Source organism: Bos grunniens, chromosome 5, assembly GCF_055505025.1.
Source record: "Bos grunniens cultivar Pamir isolate PY7600 chromosome 5, Bosgru_T2T1.0, whole genome shotgun sequence".
NCBI lineage: Eukaryota > Metazoa > Chordata > Mammalia > Artiodactyla > Bovidae > Bos > Bos grunniens.
This window is the reverse complement of record NC_141169.1, coordinates 85181528-85202920: the sequence shown is the minus strand read 5'-3', so window position 1 is coordinate 85202920 and position 21393 is coordinate 85181528. Positions and strand designations below refer to the sequence as shown.

The 21393-nt window shown below is 40.3% G+C and overlaps 1 protein-coding gene across 5 annotated transcripts in view; it reads right to left on the bottom strand.

Moving 5' to 3' along the window:
• Window positions 1–21393, bottom strand: part of LMNTD1 (lamin tail domain containing 1) — a 489768-nt gene that overhangs the window by 320352 nt on the left and 148023 nt on the right. For 4 of the 5 annotated variants that reach the window (XM_086401684.1, XM_086401683.1, XM_086401685.1 and 1 more), the window contains exon 2: window positions 16311–16395. The exons of the other annotated variant lie outside the window; for it this stretch is intronic. The gene's annotated coding sequence lies outside the window, so the exon portion shown is untranslated. The remainder of the gene's footprint in view (window positions 1–16310; window positions 16396–21393) is intronic. 5 annotated transcript variants of the gene reach the window in all.

Sequence of the window (21393 nt, the reverse complement as noted above, 5' to 3'; positions counted from 1 at the left end):
TCCAGGGGATCTTCCTGACCCAGGGATCAAACCTGCATCTCCTGCATGGCAGGCAGATTCTTTACTGCTGTGCCATGGGGGAAGCCATTAGATGGTTGTATGATATTAATATTTATTAAGATATTAATACATATATTATTCTTATTTTCTATAAATAAGAATATGAATATTATGAGGTATATCTTATTTACCCCTTGGAAGAAAAGCTATGACCAACCTGAACAGCATATTAAAAAGCAGAGACATTAAAGGTCCATCTAGTCAAAGCTATAGTTTTTCCAGTAGTCATGTATGGATGTGAGAGTTGGACCATAAAGAAAGCTGAGCACCAAAGAACTGAAGTTTTTGAACTGTGGTGCTGGAGAAGACTCTTGAGAGTCCCTTGGACAGCAAGGAGATCAAACTATTCAATTCTAAAGGAAATTAGTCCTGAATACTCGTTGGAAGGATTGATGCTGAAGCTGAAGCTCCAATACTTTGGCCACTTGATTCCAAGAACTGACTCACTGGAAAAGACCCTGACTCTGGGAAAGATTGAAGGCAGAACGAGAAGGGGACGAAGAGGAAGAGATGGTTGGATAGCATCACTGAGTCGATGGACATGAGCTTGAGCAAGCCCTGGGAGTTGGTGGTGGATAGAGAAGCCTGGTGTGCTGCAGTCAATGGGATGGCAAAGAGTCGGACATGACTGAGGGACTGAATTGAACTGAACTGAAGATATTAATAGGAAGCACTGGAGCAAGAAGAATTTTCTCCAGTAATATCAAGAACTCAGTTTTGAGGATAGGCATGTTGAGGTATTTGCATGATATCCAAGAAGAGATGCCCAATAGATAACCAAATTCATGAGAACAAAACTAAGAAGAGTGCCTGGACTGGAGATAGAAGTTGAGCGTCTAACTCAACAGAGAAATTGGTTGTGTCCCAAACATGTGAGGAGGCTATAATTGGAACAGAACATTTTTTTCTTTCCATTTCCATGACACTTGGTGTGCCACATTTGCTAAGCATTAGCTGCTGATGATGACAACTTCCTGGTGTCAGACTAGTCTTCAAGTTGAAGCGCCAAACTGCACTGACAGGGCCTGGCCTCGTGCAATTTCCAAATTGCTTGGCAGCTGAAAGAGGTGAAAAACTCATTACCAAGCCATCTGTCCTGAGATTCTGCCCTGATTTCTAGGCCAGAAAAATCTGAATAATTTCAAGAAATTTAAATAGCACACACAGATCAGTAAATTCCTTCCCTATCAGCTCTATACCCTAGTTTCTTGGGCATTAGCAGAAACCTCAGAAAGTTGAGCAAGGTGGCAGTATTGGCAAGTAGATTGTTGTTGTTGGGTCGCTAAGTCGTGTCTGACTCTTTTGTGACCCTATGGACTGTATCCCACCAGGTTCCTCTGTGCATAGGATTCTCCAGAAGAGAATACTGGAATGGATTGCCATTTCCTTCTCCAGGGGATCTGTTCGATCCAGGGATTGAACCCAAGTCTCCTGCTTGGCAGGCAGATTCTTTACCACTGAGCTACCTGGGAAGTCCATATTAGCAAGCTGATACCCTAAATGCAAAACATTTTTCTTTTTTTTTTGCAAAACATTTTTCAATGAAAACATAATTGAACAGAGAATCAGAGGTCTTTCCATTGAGTACATTGCATTTTTGTTGCTAATGTTGTTTTTTCCCCCTCTGCGTCTGTGATGTTTAGGCCTATATTAAGGTGGATATGTGTGTGTGTTCAGTCATGTCTGAATCTTTGTGACCCCATAGACTACAGCCCACTAGGCTGCTCTGTCCATGGGATTCTCCAGGCAAGAATGCTGGAGTGGGTTGCCATTTCCTCCTCCTGGGGGTCTTCCTGATCCAGAGATCCAACCTGCATCTCCTGTATCTTCTGCATTGCAGGCAGATTCTTTATTGCTGAGCCACTGAGAAGCCCAAAATTATTCTTTCTCAGTTCAGTTCAGTTCAGTTGCTCAGTTGTGTCCGACTCTTTGCAACCCTATGAACCACAGCATGCCAGACCTCCCTGTCCATCACCAACTCCCGGAGTATACTCAAACTCATGTCCATCAAGTTGGTGATGCCATCCAACCATCTCATCCTCTGTCATCCCCTTCTCCTCCTGCCTTCAATCTTTCCCAGCATCAGGGTCTTTTCCAATGAGTCAGCTCTTCACTTCAGTTGGCCAAAGTATTGGAGTTTCAGCTTCAACATCAGTCCTTCCAATGAACACCCAGGACTAATCTCCTTTAGGATGGACTGGTTGGATCTCCTTGCAGTCCAAAGGACTCTCAAGAGTCTTCTCCAACACCACAGTTCAAAAGCATCAATTCTTCTGCACTCAGCTTTATCATCCAACTCTCACATCCACACATGACTACTGGAAAAACCATAGCCTTGACTAGTCGGACCTTTGTTAATAAAATTAAAACACAGTAGTGGCACCCCACTCCAGTACTCCTGCCTGGAAAATCCCATGGATGGAGGAGCCTGGTAGGCTGCAGTCCATGGGATCTCTGAGGGTCAGACACGACTTGAGCGACTTCACTTTCACTTTTCACTTTCATGCATTGGAGAAGGAAATGGCAACCCACTCCAGTGTTCTTGACTGGAGAATCCCAGGGATGGGGGAGCCTGGTGGGCTGCCGTCTATGGGGTTGCACAGAGTTGGACATGACTGAAGTGACTTAGCAGCAGCAGCAGCAGCAATGAAACTAGTGGAATCGTCACCGTGAACCTCTTCTTTGTTGCAGAGAAACTTCCCTGCATTCAAATCTTTACTTCCAACTTGCCTGCAGTCCTTTTCTCCTCTTTTCTTTCCATTCCTGATTTCTCTCCCGTTTTCCTTTCTTTCTTTCCTGGGGTAAGAAAAGAGCATGGCATACTGAGCCAGATAGAACTGGGTTTGGGTCAGATTTCTGCCTTATTTTTACTGAAGACTCTGAACCTCTTTCTTAAATTTTAAATAATGATACTGATGATTTAAAATATCACAGGGTTACTAGCCGGGGTAGATGGGAAAATATATATAAAATTCACTGCATAAAGATGGCTTAGAATAGCTACTCCAAAAAGATAGTTTATATTCTATTTCATTTTCCTCCATTAGAAAGAATGTTGGGCCTTAGTGTAATAAGACCCATTCAGTTCAGTTCAGTTCAGTCGCTCAGTTGTGTCCGACTCTTTGCGACCCCATGAATCTCACCAACTCCCGGAGTTCACTCAAACTCACCTCCATCGAGTCAGTGATGCCATCCAGCCATCTCATCCTCTGTTGTCCCCTTCTCCTCCTGCCCCCAATCCCTCCCAGCATCACTTGACTCTTTTCCAATGAGTCAACTCTTCGAATGAGGTGGCCAAAGTACTGGAATTTCATCTTCAGCATCATTCCTTCCAAAGAAATCCCAGGGCTGATCTCCTTCAGAATGGACCAGTTGGATCTCCTGGCAGTCCAAGGGACTCTCAAGAGTCTTCTCCAACACCACAGTTGAAAAGCATCAATTCTTCGGCATTCAGCCTTCTTCACAGTCCAACTCTCACATCCATACATGACCACTGGAAAAACCATAGCCTTGACTAGACAGACCTTTGTTGGCAATGTAATGTCTCTGCTTTTCAATATGCTATCTAGGTTGGTCATAACTTTCCTTCCAAGGAGTAAGTGTCTTTTAATTTCATGGCTGCAGTCACCATCTGCAGTGATTTTGGAGCCCCCCAGAAATAAAGTCTGACACTGTTTCCACTGTTTCCCCATCTATTTGCCATGAAGTGATGGGACCAGATGCCATGATCTTCATTTTCTGAGTGTTGAGCTTTAAGCCAACTTTTTCACTCTCCACTTTCACTTTCATCAAGAGGCTTTTTAGTTCCTCTTCACTTTCTGCCATAAGGGTGGTGTCATCTGCATATCTGAGGTTATTGATATTTCTCCTGGCAATCTTGATTCCAGCTATGTTTCTTCCAGTCCAGTGTTTCTCATGATGTACTCTGCATATAAGTTAAATAAGCAGGGTGACAATATACAGCCTTGATGTACTCCTTTTCCTATTTGGAATCAGTCTGTTGTTCCATGTCCAGTTCTAACTGTTGCCTCCTGACCTGCATACAGATTTCTCAAGAGGCAGGTCAGGTGGTCTGGTATTTCCATCTCTTTCAATATTTTCCACAGTTTATTGTGATCCACACAGTCAAAGGCTTTGGCATAGTCAATAAAGCAGAAATAGATGTTTTTCTGGAACTCTCTTGCTTTTTCCATGATCCAGCAGATGTTGGCAATTTGATCTCTGGTTCCTCTGCCTTAAATAGGGTTATATTTGATTCAGTGAGTGATGGAAGAAAAAACCGGAGGGTAACAGGCTCAGAAATGAATGAAAACTAATGATTTATAGACAGTAAGTGATACTGGGATCACAACAAACTGTGGAAAATTCTTAAGGAGATGGGAATACCAGACCACCTGACCTGCATCTTGAGAAACCTGTATGAAGGTCAGGAAACAACAGTTAGAACAGAGATGGAACAACAGACTGGTTCCAAATAGGGGAAGGAGTACATCAAGGCAATGTATATTGTCACCCTGCTTATGTAACTTATATGCAGAGTGCATCATGTGAAAAGCCAGGCTGGATGAAGCACAAGCTGGAATCAAGATTGCCAGGAGAAATATCAATAACCTCAGATATGCAGATGACACCACTCTTATGGCTGAAAGCAGAGAAGAACTAAAGAGCCTCTTGATGAAAGTGAAAGAGGAGAGTGAAAAAGCTGGCTTAAAACTCAACATTTAAAAAACAAAGATCATGGCATCTGGTCCCATCACTTCATGGCAGGAAGATGGGGAAACGATGGAAACAGTGACAGACCTTAATTTCTTGGGCTCAAAATCACTGCAGATGGTGACTGTAGCCATGAAATTAAAAGACACATGCTCCTTGGAAGAAAAGCTATGACAGTCCTAGACAACATATTAAAAAGCAGAGACATTACTTTGCCAACAAAGATCCATCTATTCAAAACTATGGTTTTTCCAGTAGTCATGTATAGATGTGATAGTTGGACTATAAAGAAAGCTGAGCACCAAAGAATTGATCCTTTTGAACCATGGTATTGGAGAAGACTCTTGAGAGTCCCTTGGACAGCAAGGAGATCAAACCAGTCGATCCTAAGGGAAATAAACCCTGAATACTCATTGAAAGGACTGATGCTGAAGCTGAAGCTCCAGCACTTTGGCCACGTGATGTGAAGAACTGACTCACTGGAAAAGACCCTGATGCTGGGAAAGACTGAAGGCATTAGGAGAAGGGGATGAAAAGGATGAGATGGCTGGATGGCATCACCGACTCAATGGACATCAGTTTGAGCAACTACAGGAGTTGGTGAAGGACAGGGAAGCCTGGCGTGCTGCAGTCCATGGGGTTGCAAAAAGTCAGCCATGACTGAGCAACTAAACTGAACTGAACTGGTGATACAGCTACTCTTTCAAGAAGAGGGTAAAGGGGTTTAGGAACAATAGTATGAAGGAGAATCAGAGTCAAGGAAGCATATCTGTAGGTAGTGGTTGGCTGTCTTTTTAGGGTACAAGTTTTTATTATTATTTATTTGGGGCTGTCCTGGGTCTTCATTGTTGCACAGGTGCTTTCTCAAGTTGCGGCAAGTGGGGGCTACTCTTCATTGCAGTGCATGGGTTTCTCATTGTGGCGATTGCTCTTGTTTTAGAGCACAGGTTCAGTAGTTGTGTCACACAGGCTTAGTTGCCCCTCGGCATATGGGACCGTTCTGGACCGGAGATCAAAGCTGTGCACCCTGCATTGGCAGATGGATTGATCACTGGACCACTAGGGAAGTCCTAGGCTGGAGATTTGAGTGTCCCCATAACGACGAAAGAAAGAGACTGATGGAGAGGTAGAATATAAAAGTGAGAAGGACCAATAAGAGAGAAATACCTCCAGGAAATAGCAGCATTGGTAAGAGTTACTATAGTTATAAAAACAAATTGCCAAATGAACACAAATCCCTTATGGGCAATTCAAGCTGGATCTTTGGAAACCTGGGCTCACTTCAACCTAGCATTTCAATAGACAATTATTACAGGCCAGCAGTGCCAAGGACTCCATTGTGCATGGCTGAGGAGTACTGCAGGAGGCTCCTACCTGCAGCTGCCTCTCCCTTCTTTCTGAAATGGCAATTACTCATCATATGTCAAATGATTAATAGCTATATAGCTTCTTAAGATACAATCTGTGGGAAGGGCAGATTTCAGTTTGAGAACTCCATAATTTACTATTTGTATAAACTTGGGAAAGTTTTTAGATTTCTTTGAGCCTTCGTTTCTTGAACCCTAAGACCAGAATAATGTAATAGAATTGAAGATAATGTACATCAATGATAGCTCAGCTGGTAAAGTATCCACCTGCAATGCAGGAGACCCCGGTTTGATTCCTGGGTCAGGAAGATCTGCTGGAGAAGGGACAGGCTACCCACTCCAGTATTCTTGGTCTTCCCTTGTGGCTCAGCTGGTAAAGAATCCTCCTGCCATGTGGGAGACCTGGGTTTGATCTCTGGGTCAGGAAGATCCCCTGGAGAAGGGAAAGGCTACCCACTCCAGTATTCTGGCCTGGAGAATTCCATGAACTGTATGGACATGTCCATGGACATGGGGTCACAAAGAGTCAGACATGACTGAGGAACCTTCACTTTCACTTTCAGCATGTGTGTGTGTGTGTGTGTGTGTGTGTCTGTCTGTCTGTCTGTCTGTGTGCGTGCATGTGCGTGCACACACATGCTCAGTCTTTGCAACCTCATGAGCTGTAGCCTGCCAGGCTTCTCTGTCTTTGGGATTTTCCAGGCAAGAATACTGGACTGGGTTGCTACTTCCTCCTCCAGGGGATCTTTCTGACCCAGGGATTGAACCTGTGACTCCTCCACTGCAGGCGGATTCTCTGCCACTGAGCCACCTGGGAAGCCCAGTAATTGGCATACTGGAAACAATTTTCATTGTGGTGTGTTAGAATACTGTAATTTGCCTATTTGCTTACTTTTGAATAATTTCTTTTTCTTTTCATAAAATTTGATCACATCTGATACAATGTACTTATGGACATTTGAGCTGAAATCAGTGATATGACCCTAAAGTGGTCAAATGAAAAGACCATCACAGAATTCTGAATGACTTGAACAAGTAGAACTGTGACATTCCCCCAGTCTAGACTCTTGTGACACAGACATGTGTGACACAAAAATTATCCATGGTATCCAGCTTCAAGAAGAGAACAGAAGACACATTTTCATTTAAATTTTCAGATGCTGAAGACATTAGTTTCAGGAAACTTCTCTAAGACGTTGGCATCTATTTACTTATTTTCTTCAGGTTTAAGTCAGTTTGATCCTTTCCCAATGTGATGGCAATTATGATATGGACAAAAACATGAAATATGGAAATTCAGAGGTTAAAAAAAAGTTTCATTCTATTTTACTTATGATATTATTATTATAATTATCATTATAGAGGTAAAGAACTCACCTGCTAATGCAGGAGCTATAAGAGATGCAGGTTTGATCCCTGGGTGGGGAAGATCCCCTGGAGAAGGGCATGGTAATCCACTCCAGTGATTTTGCTTGGAGAATTTCATGGACAGAGAAGCCTAGGGGGCTAAAACCCAAGGGTCGCTCAGAGTCGGACATGATTGAAGCAGTTTAGCACATAGCACAGTAAATACTGTATTTAGCCAGGGGTTTTGACTAGATCAATACATTAATAATACATTTTAAATTAATTTACTCATTTATTTATTTGGCTGCATCAGGAATTCACTGCAGCATGGAGGATCTTTGTGGGATCTTCTCAATGTGGTGCATAGACTCTCCAGTTGTGGTGTGCAGGCTTAGTTGCTCCGTGGCAACGTGGGATTTTAGTTCACCAACCTGGGATCAAACCTGTGTCCCCTGCATTGGAAGGCCAATTCTTTACCACTGGGCTACCAGGGAAGTCCTAAGGATACATTTTTCATACAACATACTCAGAATGTCTAAGATTTAATTTATAAATGTCCCAGTTTTTGTACTGTCATTCCTTAATCCAGAATTCATATTCTACCAGAAAAGGCAGAACCTAAACTGTAATCCCTATCCGTGGGTAGTTAAATTGAATAGTGAAGAAATAAGAGGTGGCTTAAGGTAACAGGGCAAAGGGAGAGATCAGCAAAGTCCAAATAGGGTGACTCTTTGATACAGTACAGAAACACTTGTCAAACTTTCATGTGCCTAGAGGTCAGCTGGAGATCTTGTTCAAATGCAGATTCTGATTCAGTAAACCTAAAGAAGGGATCTGAGGTTTTGCATCTCTATCAGACCTCCGGGTACCCAGGATGCTACTGATTCCCACCACACTTAAGTAAGCAGGAGGAATCCAGAACTTAGTAATGAGCAGGGAGGGACCATGGCATGTACCCTCTAACTCAGCATCACAGAAAACATCTGAAAGCTCACCACCAGCTACCTGCTGTTTGGAGCTCCTCGCCTTCCAACAAAACAGCCCTCTGACATTTTGATGCTAAAAACCAACTTATACTTATCCATGAGCAGAAGGCATAAACTCTGGAAACATTTTACTCTAGAAACCTGATGGACATTGATCAAGTAGCTAGAGAAGTAACCAAAAGAAGGCAATATTGCTTGTTGAGGTGAAAGAGCAAAGACAAGACCAGGTACCTAACCAACTGTCTTTATCAGAACTTGGCCATTCCATACGCATGAAACTAATACAATGTCATGTGTCAATTATATCTCAGTAGTAAACAGCTGGGCCATTCCTGCACATATGCCAGTGATGATTCCCAAGATAGATCCTTTGGGAAAATGATAACAAATCTTTCTTTTGAAATTTTTTTCTGATGGGCCTATCTGTATGAGACAGTTCCTCTCCACTTTCTTTAGTATAAAACAAATTCAGATTCACATTCAATTTCAACAGATTTTAATTCTATAGTAAGCAATTATTTTAGAAGGAAGCACATGAGAAAAATCCTTGACTATATGAATACCTTAAAGAGGTGGTATGCCCTAATTACTTGTAGAACTATTGGCTTCTCTGAACACAAGAATTATGGAGGAACCCAACACCCTGGTATCTCTATTGTTCTTAGAATTTTTTTCTAAAAGCAGTCACCCCCTTTAGGCAATGAAGGCAGACTAGCTGTCCCCAACTGCTTTCAGTGTGGACAGAGGGAGAACACACCCTCTGATGACCTCAGGAAGGATTATCAAAGGTGTACTGTGAATGAAGATGTTTACTCAGCAGTGAGCTAGCGCGCATATTTAGGCATTTTATCTTTAACAGCTAAAGAGAATGTCAGAAGCTTCATTTCCTGGATAGATGATAAGCATCCTGTCCTAAGCGTGGACGAATACACAGCACATCATTTCAATTGTGTCATGAGTGATGGCTGTAAGTATGACAGCTGACACCTTCACTAAACCATTATTCTTGGAAACAAGGCAATGTATACACCCAGAGAGGAAAATTTTGCTAGCTAGGTGTTTACATCTGTATTTGCCACCTGGGGAGAAGAGTAGATTTACTTTCAGAAGGAGTATAAGTAGAGAAGTCTTTTCAATTTTACAATGGAGTGGCCGATGCTTTTGTTTCTTTCAAGTCATTTGTTTTGTTTTCTGGGTATCTTAATGTAAAAGAACTCTCAAAGGCTTTTGCAAATTTATCTTCTTAAACTGTAACCATCCTTTGGGCTAAAGAGTTGTTGAATTGCTTCAGAAATGGAAGTCCTGATTTATATCCATGGGCGCCGTAGTTTTGAAGGCACTCAGCACAGTGGCACCTACGTCTACTTGTCTTCATCCCACTGATAAGCAGCAAAGCACCCCGGGGGGAGAGGCAGGGTCAGGCTGTCACTGAGAAGTTGGAGTTCGGGTTCCCCATGAGAGCCACTCATCCTGTCACCAACACGATGCCTTTCTTAGACCTCCCAGACAAAAATAGATCTTTACTTGAGTTGGGAATGCAGGGAATGGAGAGGTATAGAGCAACGAGTTTCAATATTTCAGCTCTGTCTGTGAAAATGACTCCCTGTCTTCAGGTAACCTTGGTCAGGCTCAATCACTTAAACTGCAGGAAATTGATCTACCTTCCCTGTCAATCAAGTGAACAACCACTTTTTAAGATACTGATGAACACAGACAAAGACAGCAAATTAACTTGAAATAGATATATCGGGTTGAACCACTGCTGATGACATTCGGATAGGGAACAAAATACTGAATTATAAGAACATTCTCCTTTATATTTTTATTTAAATACTGTCCTTTTTATTTTTTTTTAATTGGAGTATAATTTCTTTACAATGTTAAGTTTCTGCAGTAAAACAGCATGGATCAGCTATATGGATACATATGTCCCCTCCCTTGACCCTCCCTCCTGCCCCGCATCCCACCCATCTAGGTCACCACAGAACACCCAGCTGAACACCCCATGCATACAGCAGATTCCCACTAGCTAGCTATTTTATACACAGCAGTGTATATATGTGAGTGCTACTCTCTCAGTTGGTCTCATCCTCTCCTTCCTTCAGTGTCCACAATATACAAGCAGCTCATGCAGCTCAACATCAAAAAACCAAATAACTCAATCAAAAAATGGGTAGAAGACCTAAACAGACATTTCTCCAAAGATAATATACAGATGACCATCAAACACATGAAAAGATGCTGAAAATTGCTCATTATTAAAGAAATGCATATCCATACTGCAAGGAGGTATCACCTCACACCAGTCAGAATGCCCATCATCCAAAAATCTACAAAAAATAAATGCTGGAGAGGATGTGGAGAAAAGTGAACCCTTTTTCACTGTCGGTGGGAATGTAAATTGATACAAACACTATGGAGAATAGTATGGAGGTTCCTTAAAGAACTAAAAATAAAACTACCATATGACCCAGCAATCCTATTCCTGTGCATATATTCTGAGAAAACCATAATACAAAAAGACACATGCATCCCAGTGTTCACTGCAGTGCTGTTTACAGTAGCCAGGACATGTCAATGTCCACTGACAGATGAATGGATAAAGAAGTTGTGGTACATATATACAATGGAATACTAATTGACCATAAAAAAAAGAATGAAATTGGGTCATTTGCAGTGATGCAGATGAACCTAGAGTCTGTCATACAAAGTGAAGTAAGTCAGAAAGAGAAAAACAAATATTGTATACTAATGCATATATATGGAATCTAGGAAGATGAACTATTTGCTGATAGGTACTGATGAACCTATTTGCAGGGAGGAATAAAGACACAGATGTAGAGAACAATTGCCTTTAAAAAAAAAAACAAAGCGGCGAGTTTTGAAACAAATAGCCAATTTTAATTGATAATAATTTACCGTATCATGTAGCTTTTCCTAGGATATGGCTATTAAATTAAAACTCACAGTTGCACAATCACCTTTTCTTCATTAATCTCCAGTAGTCTTATAAGGATGTCTAACTTCCCAACTAGATTATAGCTGGGCAGCAATAATGTCATTTTGTTCATGATTGAGGGTTAATCACAAGCTCTCTGTGCTACCCATGAGCTCAAGATGAATAGAGAGCTGGGGACGGTTTGTAGTCCAGCTTCCAAGAAATCCTCCTTGTGGTCTTGTGTCATTATCTATCTCCCTAATCACTCTACTCCTTACTGCTCACTATGGCGCAGTTGGATTGAACTAGGAGCTTAATGGGGACTTGGGGTGAGAAAGAGAAGGTGAGGACATTTTGTACCCTTGCCTTATCTTATGGATGATGGCCCCAGTGCTGTGTCACCAACTCATTTGCCCTGCTGCTCTCAGCTCTGAGATCTAGGTTACAGTAACCTTCCCTGGAGTTTAAATTTAAGTTTCTTTATTTTTGTAAAATTGAAGTATCTCTGCATAGTGATTCTTGGTACAGCCATTTGTATTTTTTATATATAAATTTATTTATTTTAATTGGAGGCTAATTACTTTACAATATTGTATTGGTTTTGCCATATATCAACATGAATCCACCACGGTGTACACGTGTTCCCCATCCTGAACCCCCCTCCCTCCTCCCTCCCTGTACCATCCCTCTGAGTTATTCCAGTGCACCAGCCCCAAGCATCCTGTGTCATGCATCGAACCTGGACTGGCGATTCGTTTCACATATGATATTATACATGTTTCAATGCCCTTCTCCCAAATCATCCCACCCTCGGCCTCTCCCACAGAGTCCAAAAGACTGTTCTATACATCAGTGTCTCTTTTGCTGTCTTGCATACAGGGTTATCATTACAATCTTTCTAAATTCCATATATATGCATTAGTATACTGTATTGGTGTTTTTCTTTCTGGCTTACTTTACTCTGTATAATAGGCTCCAGTTTCATCCATCTCATTAGAACTGATTCAAATGTATTCTTTTTAATGGCTGAGTAATACTCCATTGTGTATATGTACCACAGCTTTCTTATCCATTCATCTGCTGATGGGCATCTAGGTTGCTTCCATGTCCTGGCTATTATAAACAGTGCTGAGATGAACATTGGGATACACGTGTCTATTTCAATTCTGATTTCCTCAGTGTGTATGCCCAGCAGTGGGATTGCTGGGTCAAAAGGCAGTTCTATTTCCAGTTTTTTAAGGAATCTCCACACTGTTCTCCATAGTGGCTGTACTAGTTTGCATTCCCACCAACAGTGTAAGAGGGTTCCCTTTTCTCCACACCCTCTCCAGCATTTATTGCTTGTAGACTTTTGGATCACAGCCATTCTGAATGGCGTGAAATGGTACCTCATAGTGGTTTTGATTTGCATTTCTCTGATAATGAGTGATGTTGAGCATCTTTTCATGTGTTTGTTAGCCATCTGTATGTCTTCTTTGGAGAAATGTCTATTTAGTTCTTTGGCCCATTTTTTGATTGGGTAGTTTTTCTGGAATTGAGCTGCAGGAGTTGCTTGTATATTTTTGAGATTAGTTGTTTGTCAGTTGCTTCATTTGCTATTATTTTCTCCCATTCTGAAGGCTGTCTTTTCACCTTGCTTAGAGTTTCCTTTGTTGTGCAGAAGCTTTTAATTTTAATTAGGTCCCATTTGTTTATTTTTGCTTTTATTTCCAATATTCTGGGAGGTGGGTCTTAGAGGATCCTGCTGTGATTTACGTTGGAGAGTGTTTTGCCTATGTTCTCCTCTAGGAGTTTTATAGTTTCTGGTCTTACGTTTAGATCTTTAATCCATTTTGAGTTTATTTTTGTGTATGATGTTATAAAGTGTTCTAGTTTCATTCTTTTAAAAGTGGTTGACCAGTTTTCCCAGCACCACTTGTTAAAGAGATTGTCTTTTCTCCATTGTATATTCTTGCCTCCTTTTTCAAAGATAAGGTGTCCATAGATGCGTGGACTTATCTCTGGGCTTTCTATTTTGTTCCATTGATCTATATTTCTGTCTTTGTGCCAGTACCATACTTTTTTGATGACTGTGGCTTTGTAGTAGAGCCTGAAGTCAGGCAGGTTGATTCTTCCAGTTCCATTCTTCTTTCTCAAGATTGCTTGCCATTTATTTTGTAATTATGGTATCACTAATTATTACTATTTACTAAGAATGTATTAAATAATTAGTACTCTAAGTAGACTATCCAATTAAATCTACTCAACACCCCTATGTGATATATATTATTAGTCCCCAAAGAGACTTAAGGGAATTGAAGCCCAGAGATCCTGTCTAACTTCCTATAACTTCTAAGAGAAGGAGGGAGTATTTGAAACTGGGTCTGTCTGACTACAAAGTCTGTGCTCTTGATGTGGGAGTCATGAATATCTGCCACTTATTCTCATCTTGGAAAATAGGGCATCTCTATGTTTGTTAGATTGTGTGGTTCTGAATAAACTGCAGGCACACTGAAGTAGAGGAACTGATAGAGCTGTCATTTGTTCCAGGGACAGCTAAAATACTACTATTAAAAAAAAAATTGTTCATAGCTTCAGGGAGAAAAAAGGCTCATATATGCAACAACCAGAAAAAAAGAAAAAAAACAGAAGCAACCGAATATCAATTAAAAGATCAACCATAAATGAATAAGTAGATATGGTAGAGCCGTGCGATAGAATATTATATAACAGCGAAAATAACTGAAGTACAACTACATGTAACAATGTGAATGAATCTCAGGGATTAAAGGTTAAACAACAAAAAAAGCTATTGCATAAAAGGACATAGTATGAGACTCCATTTATAAAGTTCTTTGGCATGCAAGACTAAATGACATAATACGGCTTCCCTGGTGGTACAGTGGATAAGAATTCACCTGCCAATACAAAGTACATGGATTCGATCCTTGATTTGGGAAGATTCCACATGCAGTGGAGCAATTAAGCCCTCACACTGCAACTACTCAGCTCACATGATACAACTACTGAAGCCCAAGCACCCTAGAGCCTCTGCTCTGCAACAAGAGAAGCCACTGCAATGAGAAGCCCGTGCACCACAATGAGAGAGTGGCCCCCGCTCACTGCAACTAGAGAAAGCCCACTGGCAGCAAAGAAGACCCCGTGCAACAACAACAACAAAAGTAATGAATTAATTAGTTAATTAATTAAAAATAAATAAATGATATAACCAGGGAATAATAACACAAAATTCAAGTCAGGACAGGGATGGGCTGTGAAGACAGAAGTGGAAGGATGAGATCTTAGAAGGACTCTCATAAAACAGCAAAGTTCAATAAAGTGTTCTTAAGCTTGGTGGTGGGCATCCAGGGAACACAGCATAACTATACTTTTAAAATATTTTATGTTGTCTTAATTTTAGCAAAATGTATGAAATACAAAATTGGCTATTTTAACAATTTTTAAGTATAGAGTTCAGTGGCATTAAGCATATTCACATTGTGTGACCATCATCACCAGATAAGAACTATTTTGTTAGTAAAATATTAGATTAAAAGAGTTTGTAGCAATAGCTGCTGATACTTATATAAACTTCACATATATCTTTGGAAGATTTTACATGATTGTAAGAAAACATCTCTTATTTTGTAGGGAGAATTTGGTTTTTGTTGCTGAGAAAATACATTGGGTTAATATGGAGGAAATTAATATATTAATAATATGTGGAGGAAGGTTGAGATGTTTTATCTGAAACAAATAAAAAGCAGCAACATATGTTCAATGGGATCCGAAGGCTCAAGGTTACTTTGAGTTTGAGGAGTTCTATCTACTACATGTTAGGTCGATCGTAAAGCAAATTTTAAGTCAAATAGTCTTTTTATTGCATTAATTAAATTTCATCTTTCTAATTATTACATTGCCCAGTATTTAAAAAAAAAAAAAAAGTATGACAGTTGTATCAGTATACTTCCAAATACACATAGTTAGAAATGGCAAGTCACTGTTTTATTAATGTTTTGCATAATACCAGCTGTCCATGTGCTAAGTGAAGAGCAAAGATAAATAGCAGTTATATCCTATTTCCCATGGAGCTATATCCTATTTTCTATCAGCTCACACTTTTGAGTACAATTGATTTCAAGTTTTTCTCCAATGCTAGCATTTCAGACCAAAGTTTAGCAATTTCTTGCTGCAGTTATTCATTTGCTCCCTGTGCCTGCTGCAGCATGACTTGATCATTGTTTAAATGCATTTGTAATTTCAGAAATGGAAAGCAGGAAAAAAAAAAAGGGAGTGGGGCTGTTTTAGGCAAGAATTCTGTTTTATAATAAAAGAAGTCATTGAAAGCTGATTATGTAACAAATCCATCAAGGCTGCAAAATTCCACCAGAGAATGAAGCATGATGGGAATTTTCAAGTCAGATATAATTTCTTTTCTGCCTGCAGGAGTTCTTTGTTAAAAAGCAATATATTAACTCATTTAAAAAAAATCTGGCAAGACTTCAAAAAAAGTAGCTTAATCTGCTACATTTTATGACATTTTACAGCCAATTCCTGTTTTAACAAGTTCATTCATTTAATCATTACAATAGATTATCTGATACATTCCTCTTTTATAAACTAGATTTTCCCTCATGAAGTATAGTTTGTTTAGATTTTCTTTAGAGCTCAATTTCTTTATAGGATAATTCATAAATATTCACATTGTACAATTTTGTGTTACACATTTATTATAAAAGGCTTAGCCAACAATGTACTATGAATAATAATGATGACACACTTTGCTGGTTCTGCCGCTTTAGGATTTTAATTAACAGCAAGCACATGGCACTTACAAGGCAGCATACAGATGATTTGTATGCTGGGACGACAGGGCCAAGTAAATTAAAATTGTAAATAACTGTTTCATCGTCTAAATACCTGTGTTACTGAATTCTGAGAGGCAGCAGGGTCCAGTGGAATGATTTGGATGACATAGCCAGATTTCTGTTTTCTCAGTTGTAAGCTGTAAATGAAAATATCATCAACTAACTTACTTGCACAAAGAAATGAAACACCAGGTATACTATCTAAATCTAGTTATAATTTGTTGGGAGCATTCACTTAAGCATTTTCTGGAAATTCATTTGTAGGGAATACATATAGACCCAATTTGATAATGCTGATTAAGTTTCTATAAATCTCTGAAATATTTTCTTTTACAAAGTAACATGTAATGGGAGTACATGTAACGCACATATACATAATATACATTAAAATAAACTTTATGCATAGAGATGTCTTCCTCCTCCCCACCGAAGTTCCCAGTGCCTTCTCAGTCTGTGAGATCTAGCCAACAAACTGTATTGTTCACATATTCCTGGCTAAAGAGTATTAGTTCACCATACTGCAAAGATCCTCAATCAAAGAGTACTCAACATCATTTTCCTGAGTTGCATGGATTCTAAAACGTATTGTTTGCTAGGCAACGGCTGTTCTTTCCTTTGTTCGTTTTCTTTGCAAAGGTAACTTGCAGTATTTATTGAATATTTCCTGTAGTAAAATGAATACCACTCTAGACCAAAGCAAATGTTTCACTCAGTTCAGCACTTATGCTGCTATCAGAATACCTTGCTGTTCCACTATTTATTGTGTGTTATGATAAATGGTTTTGATCCATAACATCTGACAAAAGTCAAAATGTATGCAAGCAATACTTACATCTAAAAAAGGTGGTAAGGGGATAAGTGAACAATAAGCGAACCATGGAACAACAGACTGGTTCCAAATAGGAAAAGGAGTTCATCAAGGCTGCATATTGTTACCCTGTTTATTTAACTTATATGCAGAGTACATCATGAGAAACGCTGGACTGGAAGAAGCACAAGCTGGAATCAAGATTGCCGGGAGAAATATCAATAACCTCAGATATGCAGGTGACACCACCCTTATGGCAGAAAGTGAAGAGGAACAAAAAGCCTCTTGATGAAAGTGAAAGAGGAGAGTGAAAAAGTTGGCTTAAAACTCAACATTCAGAAAACTAAGATCATGGCATCTGGTCCCATCACTTTATGACAAATAGGTGGGGAAACAATGGAAACAGTGTCAGACTTTATTTTTCTGGGCTCCAAAATCACTACAGATGGTGACTGCAGCCATGAAATTAAAAGATGCTTACTCCTTGGAAGGAAAGTTATGACCAACCTAGATAGCATATTGAAAAGCAGAGACATTACTTTGCCAACAAAGGTCCGTCTAGTCAAGGCTATGGTTTTTCCTGTGGTCATGTATGGATGTGAGAGTTGGACTTGAAGAAGGCTGAGCACCGAAGAATTGATGCTTTTGAACTGTGGTGTTGGAGAAGACTCTTGTGAGTCCCTTGGACTGCAAGGAGATCCAACCAGTCCATTCTAAAGGAGATCAGCCCTGGGATTTCTTTGGAAGGAATGATGCTGAAGATGAAACTCCAGTCCTTTGGCCACCTCATGAGAAGAGTTGACTCATTGGAAAAGACTCTGATGCTGGGAGGGATTGGGGGCAGGAGGAGAAGGGGATGACAGAGGATGAGATGGCTGGATGGCATCACTGACTCGATGGACGTGAGTCTGGGTGAACTCCGGGAGTTGGTGAGGGACAGGGAGGCCTGGCGTGCTGCGATTCATGGGGTCGCAAAGAGTCCGACACGACTAAGCGACTGAACTGAACTGAACTGAAAAAGAAATGATACAAATGAACTTATTTACAAAACAGAAACAAAAAGAGACTGACAGACTTAGAAATTGAATGTATGGTTATTGGTAGGAAGGGACAGTTAGGGAGTTTGGGATAGATATGCACACACTGCTATATTTTAAGTGGATAACCAACAAGGAGCTACTGTATAGCACATGGAACTCTGTTCAGTGTTATGTGGCAGCCTGGATGGGGGGAGAATGGATGCATGTATATGCATGGCTGCTTTCTTTTGCTGTTCGTCTGAAACTATCACAACACCATTAATTGGCTACACCACAATACAAAATAAAACATTCAGAAAAAGAGAGAAAAAAATATGTTTATACTATGGGAAAAAATAGTAGCATATGAACATGTGTTCTTCCTACCCAGGAACGTGGAAGATCTCTCCATTTGCTTATGTCATCTTTGATTTCTTTCATTCAGTTCAGTTCAGTTGCCCAGTCGTGTCCAACTTTTTGTGAACCCATGAACCGCAGCATACTGGGCCTCCCTGTCTATCACCAACTCCCGGAGTTTACCCAAACTCATGTTCATTGAGTCAGTGATGCCATCTAACCATCCATCATTTGTCGTCCCCTTCTCCTCCTGCCTTCAATCTTTTCCAACATCTGGGTCTTTTCCACTGAGTCAGCTCTTCGCATCAGGTGGCCAAAATATTGGAGTTTCAGCTTCAACATCAGTCCTTCCAATGAACACCCAGGACTGATCTCCTTTAGAATAGACTGGTTGGATCTCCTTGCAGTCCAAGGGACTCTCCAACACCACAGTTCAAAAGCATCAATTCTTCTGTGCTCAGCTTTCTTTATAGTCCAACTCACATCCATACATGACCACAGGAAAAACCATAGCCTTCACTAGACGGACCTTTGTTGGCAAAGTAATGTCTCTGCTTTTCAATATGCTATCTAGGTTGGTCATAACTTTCCTTCCAAGGAGTAAGCGTCTTTTAATTTCATGGCTGCAGTCACCATCTGCAGTGATTTTGGAGCCCAAAAAAATAAAGTCTGACACTGTTTCCACTGTTTCCCCATCTATTTCCCATGAAGTGATGGGACCAGATGCCATGATCTTCGTTTTCTGAATGTTGAGCTTTAAGCCAACTTTTTCACTCTCCACTTTCACTTTCATCGGGGCTCTTTAGTTCTTCTTCACTTTCTGCCATAAGGGTGGTGTCATCTGCATATCTGAGGTTATTGATATTTCTCCCAGCAATCTTGATTCCAGCTTGTGCTTCATCCAGATCAGTGTTTCTCATGATGTACTCTGCATATAAGTTAAATAAACAGAGTGACAATATACAGCCTTGACGTACTCCTTTTCCTATTTGGAACCAGTCTGTTGTTCCATGTCCAGTTCTAACTGTTGCTTCCTGACCTTCATACAGATTTCTCAAGAGGCAGGTCAGGTGGTCTAGTATTCCCATCTCTTTCAGAATTTTCCACAGTTTATTGTGATCCACACAGTCAAAGGCTTTGGCATAGTCAATAAAGCAGAAATAGATGTTTTTCTGGAACTCTCATGTTTTTTCGATGATCCAGCAGATGTTGGCAATTTGATCTCCGGTTCCTCTGCCTTTTCTAAAACCAGCTTGAACACCTGGAAATTCACGGTTCACGTATTGTTTGCTGAATCCTGGCTTGGAGAATTTTGAGCATTACTTTACTAGGGTGTGAGATGAGTGCAATTGTGAGGTAGTTTGAGAATTCTTTGGCATTGCCTTTCTTTGGGGTTGGAATGAAAATTGACCTTTTCCAGTCCTGTGGCCAACAGGTGAAATACCTGTTGCACAGCGCTGGAGAGAATCACATGACATGGTGCACATAAAACATTTAACACGAGGCAAGGATTCAGTAAATTTTCCAGTTGAGCTATTTCAAATCCTAGTTTGTTCCTTCATTTGTACAGTATTTCTCTGCCTTTTCATTATTTTGTTTTTAAACTTATTTGCTTGAGGTCTCCTTTTCCCAGGCTTCTAGGTTGAATTCCTTCTTCCTTTTGATTTCTGCCCTCTTAAGGTTGGTGTGGTGGTTTGTGTAAGCTTCGTATAGGGTGAGATTGTGCTGAGTTTTGTTTTGTTTTATTTTTTCTCTGATGGGCAAGGCTGAGTGAGATGGTAATCCTGTCTGCTGATGATTGGGTTTGTAATTTTGTTTTGTTTGTTATTTGGATGAGGCATCCTGCATAGGGTGCTACTGGTGGTTGGGCAATGCCACGTCTTGTATTCAAGTGGTTTCCTTTGTGGGAGTTCTCACTATTTGATACTCCCTAGGGTTAGTTCTCTGGTAGTCTAGGGTCTTGGAGTCAGTGCTCCCACTCCAAAGGCTCAGGGCTTGATCCTGAGTTTTACGTGGTTCTGTATATTCTTTCCGCTGATTAGGTACTCCTGTTCGCTCTCAGCGGGTGTTCTGCATTCACTGCTGTGTCTGAAGGTGTGTTCCTGATATATCCATGGAGAGAGATGGGCTCCATGTCTACCTACTTCTCTCTTGTTCACAACATGGAACTCTTCGTGTCTGGATTCTTTGATTTAGTGTAGTGTTTTAGAGGTTCATCAAGATTGTAGCATGTATCAACACCTTGTTCTGTTTTTAAATTAATTTTTATTGGAGTATACTTGCTTTACAATGTTGTGATACTTTGTTCCTTTTAATGGCTGAATAATACTTTTCATATATATCCTAAATTTATTTGTTGAGAGTGGACAGAGAGTGAGTGTTTTTCACATTTTAGCTATTGTGAATAGTGCTTCTATGCACATCCATTGTATACAAGTGTTTTTTAGTACCTGTTTTTCAGTTCTTTAGGGTATATACCCAGGAGTGTAATTGCTAGATCATATGATAATTCTGTGTTTAACTTTTTGAAAAACAACAAATTGCTTTCCACAGTGGCTGCACCCATTTTATATTGCCACCAGCAGTGCACAAGGTTTCCAATTTCCCCATATCCTTGCCAAGATTTATTCTCTGTTTTTGTGGGTTTGAGAGCTGTGTTTTGGTTTTTGTTTTAAGCTATGAAGTGCAGTATGTGAGATCTTAGTTCCCCAGCCAGGGCCCAGACTCGTGCCCCCTGCATTCAGAGTGTAGAGTCTTAACCACTGGACCACAAGGGAAGTCCTCTGTTTGTTTTTAAATAAATAATCATCCTACTGGGTGTAAAGTGGTATCTCTGCAGTTTTGAGTTTCATTTCCTTAATGCCTAATTATATTAAGCATCTGTCAGGTACATATTAGCCATCTATCTTCATTAGAGTCATGTCTAGTCAAGTGCACAGTACATGCTTTAA